Raw genomic sequence first — 8,140 nt, forward strand, 5'->3', positions numbered from 1 at the left:
GAATCAGCCAAAATCAGCCAGAAGCAGTCAATCAGTTCTCGATCGGAAAGAATACATGATAATGCTATCGTGGGCTACCGACTATGTGTGCATCTCAGGCCTTGTTTCTCCCGGAGCTTGTGCCATGGGCTCACTTTTTTTTCCAAGAATCTGCCATGGGCTAATTATGTTCGTGGGAGGGGGCCCTTAGCTTTCGGGGGGCCCGGGGTGGTCGCCCCTGCATTTTTCTTACAACTAAAGTCGACATCCGAAAAGAAAAAGCAAACCCAAAAAAATTTGAAACTTGCCATACGATTTTTTTTGCCATGCTTGACAACTAAAATTGTCATCTTCGCGTCACTATATTTGCCGTAAAAAACGTTCGGAATTACCACGTGTTCGTGCTGCACTTATGGTACTTATTAGGGTCGTGAGCTTTTTAAATCCTCCATGCAAAATTTTCTTAGAACAAAAAGTTTCCTCCCCACAAATGGATACAGAATAACAGAAACATGAATGGCAGCGAAAGTATATGATGTCAAATAGTAATTGATTGGTTAGCATTGTAGTATACCCGTTTCCTCATTCGCAAAAAAAAAGTATACCCGTTTCCTAAAATCACGGAATCGTCCAATTACCAGAAATCACTTGCCGCGACCCACGAGTTTTAGTTAGTTAGGATAGGCAGCCTCCATCAAAGCATAAACCCCCCGTCAACTAGCAGCTCCAACAAACGCCGTCCGAGGAAGTCAGCCATTGTGCAATCTGCGCCCAAATCCAGGTCTTCCTCCTCCTTCCTCCTTATGTTTGCGCCTTCTAGATTAGATTAGAGGGTTTCGACGACGACTTTCAGGATAACGCGCCTTAGTAATGGCTTTCTTGGGCATCGTTTGAGAAAGAACCGGGTCCCCTTCTTTCTAATCTCCCGACTTGTGGCGTGTTCCCTTAGACCTTTTGATCTCTCCGATTTAGGGTTTAACATTCTCTCAAACCGTACTTCATAATTCCGCGTTGTGGCAATATGCATAATTACTTTTTGTATGCCTGTTGTGTGCGTCTGGTAACTGTTTTGATCAAGATATAAGTATCTTTACCAATATTAGACATCTTATCCACTATGTCCTTGCTAAGGCGCCATGATTAATTTCACTTGCAGACCAAGAGGAAAGAAGAGGAAGGGGCAGAGCTATATATGGGCAACTCCGGGAGCCCAATTCAACTTCAGACATCGTGTTCATGACTTTAGAGCTACACACAGATAGCTTTAAATTTTGCATGTGTAGCTCTAAAGTCAGGTTACAGATAGCTTTAAATTGAGGAAGCTCTTGCCCTCACCATCGTGCATGTTTATGAACTGAATCCCTCTGAATGCATCACATTGCTGATCCTAAGGGCATCTCCAGCCGCACCCCAGGAAGGCCTCCCCAGGCATTTTTTTTGCGCCGGCGCCAAAAAATCGGCCCAGTCGCGCCCTCAGGAGCCCGATTTTCGCCGGACTGGGCCGAAAACAGCGCCGGCGGACCCAGGCCGAACCCGGCGCGCTGGGAGGCGCCCGTGGGCGCCGGGCGAACTGTTTTGGCGCGAAAAAGCCGCGGGCCCGCCGCGTCAGCGACACGGCTCTCTTCTTGGCCCTTCGTCGTCCTCATCGCCTCGTTTCCCGCGGCGAATCAATGCCAAAGCTGCCGCGCTGCCGCGCCGGTCAGCCTGTGCCATTGATGCCTCACGGGCGGCGCAGTGAAGGCCGGATGACGCGCGTCCCTCGCCCTCCCTCGCCCGCCACGCGTACACACGACGGGCACGCGTACGAGCGGCGCCTCGGTCTATATAAGGCGCGCCCCAGCGAGCTCGGTGATCTAACACTCTCTCGCCGTCGTCGTTCCCCCTCTCCTCTCTCTCGCCGTCTCCAGTTCATCACCCATGGCCGAGCGCTTCCCAGGCGACGGCGCGGCGGCGAACGGCTTCGGCCGCCGCCATCTTCACGAGGACGAGGCTCGCCTCCTTTACGAGGCCGAGTACCCGGTCCAGCCGGACATGCGGGTGCCCGGGGCGTGGAGGATCAGCGCTGGCGGCGTGCCGGTGCCCCCGGTACCCACCGGCGCGGCGCGGCGTGCGGAGGTCGCACGCATCCGCTCGAACCTGCCGCATGCGGCGAGGAAGGGGCCACCGTACGTCCCAGACAGCCCGCTCTGGGACCCTTATTTCCGCCGCCGTCACGCCCAGCAACTCGAGGCCACCAACGGCGTAGAGCCCTCCGGCAGGCTCAACGCCGCCGGCCGGCGTCGGTGGTGGGGCGTGCCCGGGCGCATGTTGGAGGCCGTCCTCGAGTACATCGAGGGCGGCAACACGCCGCGCCTCGAGTACCCCGCCCCCCCTTCCTTCTCACGCCGCCGGGGAAGCTCCTGGACCCCGAGGCACATGGAGACCGGGGGGTCCTCCTCCTCGTCCGGCGGCTCGCCCTGCCTCCGCCCCGTCAAGCCGGAGCCCCAGGGCACGCCGGTCAGCGCGCGCACCCGCAACTCCGGCGTCCGCATCGGCGCCAACGCCTCCCCACCCACCGGCCGCTTCGTCCTCGTCGAGCCCAAGCCGGAGCCCGGCCTCCCCGCGGAGTACGAGGAGATAGCCCGGCGCGGCTTCTCCGATGAGGACGCCCTGCGGTGGGCGCGGGACGACTACCTCCGTGACGAGATGGTCCGGCAGCGCCGGGCCCTGGAGGAGATCGCCGCCCGCAAGCGTGGGCGCGACGACGAGCACGGCGTCGTGGTCCTCGACAGCGACGACGACGACGACGCCGCCCCCGGACCGTTCAACCCGCCGCGCCAACCGGGGGAGGGATGCAGCAGGGACGGCGGAGGCGTAGGCGGGGGCGGCGGCGGCGACGACGACGACGACGGTGACTACACGCGGTTCTACAGCCTCCTCGGCATGTAGAACCGCGTGGGCGGGCGGCGAGGCGGGCGGCGAGGGAGACGGCGGGGGTAGCCCGCGGTAGTTTTTTCCTTTTTTTGTAAAATATGTTTAAGTTTGAACGAACTCACCGATGTTTGCGTTAAATTTGAGTCGTTTTTGCGCCGTATTTGACTTTTTTGACTAACCGTGGGCGCCGCGACTGGTGGGCATCACGCCTCCAGTGCGCGCTTAACCCCGGTGCGCCCCCAGGGAGCGATTTTTTGCCCCTCCTAGGGGGCCAACGGCTGGAGATGTCCTAATGCTTATTCATCAGAACCAATAGTAGATACTACTACTACTTATACATGGAAAAGTGGCCTCTTATATTAAAAAAGAAGAAGAATAAAAAGCGCATGTTCTGTCCTTTGTATCCCTGCCTGGTGACTTGATAACTAGTACTGCAATGTATTAGTGGTTGCTTGTCACAAATCACTGTATGCAAGATTTTTGTTCATATAATCTCAACATGGCTTGAGAACTATTCTGCGCCCTTCCATTTTCCGAAGGATGAACATAATTTTGAGTTCTTGCCTCCTTCCGTGGAAATTTCAGCTCCTGCAAGCTTAGGAAAGACCCATGTTCCACATTTCAAATGGAAGGTTCATGACTTCTCAGCGCTACTTGAGACGAAGGCTACCTCGGCATTCTCTGCTGCTTTTGACTGCTCTGGGTACAAGTGGTACGCGTCCTAATCGCAATAGCAACTTTAATCAATGTATTAAATGTATAAATATCGTTTTTTTAGTGGATAAAGCAACTGTCTGTTAACAAAAATACCTAATAATTTAGGGTGTTGTTTACCCAGAAATCATGTTTCAGTCAGGTTGAAATAGTAATCACAAATTCACAATCTCACAAACCCATAAAAACAGCCAGATGATGAAGCTGGATATATAAGATGCATGAAGTGAAAATATTAGGCTTGATTCAGTTATGACTTGTAGACTTACTTGGTTTCCTTCAATTCCCATCCCAGGTACCTGCAAGTGACTCCAAAGCACAAGCAAGATGATAAGGGAAATCCATACGTGGCTCTTTCTCTTAAGATAGCCCACAGATGCTTGGAGCTAGGTCACATTGTGCATGCAGTGTTCGAGTTGTCAATATTCAACCATTCGAAAGGAAAGTATTGTGGAATCAAAGGTACTCGTGAACATGTTTTTTCAACTACATCCATCCAATTACTTTTCCCATTAACAAGTTGCTTGATATTTTCTTCGCAGTTAAGTTTGTCCATCGACCTTCTATACTGTGTGTCACACAGACTCTTCCGATTCGAACAATGTTCCTGTACTCTTTCACTTTGATTTTTTCTATGGATTTAACTACTTTGATCTGCTAACTGGCGTGAAAGCTGACTATATGCTTTTTTTTCACTGAAAAGTTTCATTTGGGATGTTTTCATTTTACAATTTACATACAAGTTTTTGTTTCTCTAATTTTCTAACTTTTACCTATAACACAGCAAGCTACGACTCCTTCGTTCTCTAATCTCTAAGTTCTAACCTTTACCTAAATGCAGCTGGCTACAATTTTGATTTCAAGAATGCTTACTCGGAGCAGCATTGCTTGATTCCTCTTCAAGAGCTACTGAAATCATCTGCTTTTCTAGTTGATGATAGCTGTGTCTTCGGTGTGAAGATATTAAAAATTGATGTCTCTTCTCCTGAAAAGAAGGTTGTTGTGGTTCAGAAGAAGGCTACCACAGTTCAGAATCTATTTGTCCAGAAGAAGGGATTCATTAAAGGGACATACACTTGGACCATGAACAATTTCCTTTAATTGGACTTGAAGCACTTCGTCCGTTCTCCTACATTTGAAGTTGGCGGACATAAATGGTATACATCTTGGTAGTTACATCACCAAATGATTTATATAAATAATATGCATGTGTTATACAACATTTTATTTTACCAGTCCTTCAGATATTCCAACTGGATATTTTAGCTTGTTCTCTAATCATGCAACCAAGATATTTACACATATGGTAACACATTTCAATTTCAATACAAAGGGGGTTTTGCATGGTGTACGGAAAATTCAGTAACAAATTAGAAACAATGTAGTACCAAAAAAATCTATGTTGTTTAGGACGAAAAAAATCCAGTAATTTCCTTATCATGTACTCACTCCGTCCCAAAATAAGTGTCTCTACTTTCTACTAACTTTAGTACAAAGTTCTACTAAAGTTGTGACACTTATTTTGGGCCAGAGGGAGTACATATTTGGTACAAACGGTTCTTGTATCTGTCACATACCATCGATTATTTTCTCAGATTGTTCTCACGTAACATTGTAATATCTTGTACTGCAGTCATGCTTTGCTTAGATTTTTTGTACAATTGTAATGCCACCAAGTTGTGTCCAAAGTTTCTGATTTCAGTAACCAATCACATTCTTGATATACATTTTCCCAAGCAGCCAATTATATTTTAAGTGTCACTTCCCATTCTTGCCAACAGATACATCGGCATGTATCCGCATGGTGACAAGTACAGCACTGATTGCCTCAGCTTGTACTTATTCCTGGATACCTTGGATGAGCTCCCTTCAGAGTCCGGGAAGGTGGTTGAAATGACACTCTCCATCCTGGACCAAAAGAATGGGAAACACTGGACTAGAACTTCAGGTTCAACTCTCCTTATTCAAGCAGCTAGTGTATGTAACCTCATGATTACAGTTGATCTTACTTTTATGGTGATCACAGGTCTCTGGGTATGTGGACATAGTTGGGGATGGTCTAACTTCATTGGGCTCAAGAAACTCAAGGACCTGTCGGGACTCGGGAGGCTATGTTGTGGGATCGAGATGCCTTGTTAAGGCAGATCTCGCCATCGTTGGTTCATCCAATGATGGCTAGATCTTTACCTCATGGCCTAAAGAAGAGATAGTATGTCTTCATCCTAAGTTAGAGTTAAACTACTCCCTCCGTTCCAAAATAAGTGTCTCAACTTTGTACTAAATTTAGTACAAAGTTGAGACACTTATTTTGAGACGGAGGGAGTATATGAGATGGTGTTGTGGACTTGTTTGATGTTCTTATGTTCACAAGGAGTCAAGAAATGATTTCTAGGTATATTGTCTGTGATATTATATTTTTTAGAAGTACGTCAATGTTGTCAGTTGAGTTCTGTTTGCGTGCTGTGTGTGGTTCCATGATCATGTATGTTAGACCGCTGGACATTTTACATGCCTGCCCTGGGTGTCATATCTGACCGGTTTTGCTCTGTTTTAACCCCTGATATTTTGGCATCCTACTTGTTTCATGGTTAATTAACATTGCTCTTCCGTCCTGACGAGTTGGCTTTTCGACTAATTTTTCCATGGGCGCGGCGTTGTATTGGCTCTTTGATGTGACTTTTATTTTTCTCTCTTCTGAATATTGACGACCTAAATGTTTACAGAGCTGAAACTGGTAGGGTAAACCTTGTTGGAGTATAAACAGTTGAGTGTGCAAATGTGTTTTCTGTCATCAATTCACTTAGTGGGTGCACCGAGTGTGTACATCAAATGAGAAGAGAAGGTGTGTGTTGCCGGTTCAGTGAAAGAAAGAAGGGCATTTGATGCCTGGAACACAACCAAGTCTTGTTGCCCTGTTTTTCCCTTGTTCTTGTTGGCCTGTGTGTCCATTTCGTCGAGCAGCTACGGCGCATACTGAATCTACTAAAGCAGTGAGAGAGCAAAGGAGGCGGCCAACAAAAACATATATAAATCCTACCAAAAAAGTGGAAGCATGGCAGTGTTAATCATCAGAATGCTTCAGAAACGATTATGTAAACAAGGTGCCGCGGAAAGTGGTTGTCCTCGAAGGAGGCCGCTCAGGAATTATCAGGACCATACGCCCAGTTGGAGCAATCTTCAGACTTCGGAGTGTATAACAATCTTTGTATGGTATTAGTGCAGGATGCATTGCATATCATACACTGTAACAACTAGAGTATATTTGTTTGAAAAGGCAGCAAGGCTGCCAAAGGGCTCCAGGCATCGTTATTTGAGATGAACTAATCCAGTTACGTACTTGTTTTTCAGGCAGGCCTTAATCAGTTATTTGTTGCCCGTTTTAACTAACTGAAATTCAGATTGTGGCGGGAAAGAATCACAAATTCAGTCAGAATGTAAGCTTGGAGTCGATGGTGGCCCTCGCTGCCATTGGATTCGGAGCGGGGTGGATCGGGAACCGGACGACTCCCCACCACGACCCCTCTTTCACCGATCTGGGCAGTCTTCGTCAATGCCGTCATAGAGGACGGTGGCTGGATCACACTACCGGAACAGGGCTCGATGCCGACGGCCAAAAGTATGCTGACGGCCACCATCGGCCTATTCTAGACTATGCCGACAGCTGACCCCAGGCCGTCGGCGTACAACGGCCGTCGGGCTATCCCAGTATACGCCGACGGCCCCCGTCGGCAAAGAACGGCCGTCGGCATAGACCAATCTACGCCTGCAGCCGCCGTCGGCATATATAGGCTGTCGGCAAAGCTGCGGGCCCGGCGACCACGCCCGTGACAGGCGGCTAACGGCATCAGATCTATGCCGATGGCGGGGACGGGCGGCCGTCGGCATAGATACGAACGCCACGTCATCGATCCAAAGCGCACCGGCCAAGGCCTATGCCGACGGCTGTCGTCGGCATAGATGACACGTCATCGATCCGCATCGCGCCGGCCATTTGCCCAGACCGCAACTATGCCGACGGCTATATATATATTTTTGCTTTTTTTTCATAGCTATATTTTATGTTTTCTTACATATTATTATTTGACCAACTTACATATAGCATGTGTTAATATAAGCATACATACATTATTTTTGATTCTATATGGAGGGGTGTGACCCCTCTCACGGACGATGCTGCCGCCGGCCGGCACCTGGAGTGGGGAACAGCCGCATCCGGTCTATATATAGGAAGGGGACTTTGCACCCAAGTGTTTATATATATCGGATGACCTACCACAACCGGGTGGTGTTGTGGCATGTCCGAAGAGAAGGCACGGGTCTCCAGGACGTGGCCCCCATCACGGACAGCGCCGCCGCCGGCACCTGGAGGGGGAAAACGGACGTGTCGGGTCTACACGGAGGGGATGTAGCTGTCGGTTTGGCCCGGATGTTGCTTCCAGGTGTCCCTCTAAGCAGACCTGACACAACCGGGTGGAGAGGTCCACTGTTCAAAGCCCGTACATGGGAAGTCAAAGGGCTAGATCTCGTGGTCAAC

Source organism: Triticum dicoccoides, chromosome 7A, assembly GCF_002162155.2.
Source record: "Triticum dicoccoides isolate Atlit2015 ecotype Zavitan chromosome 7A, WEW_v2.0, whole genome shotgun sequence".
Lineage (NCBI taxonomy): Eukaryota > Viridiplantae > Streptophyta > Magnoliopsida > Poales > Poaceae > Triticum > Triticum dicoccoides.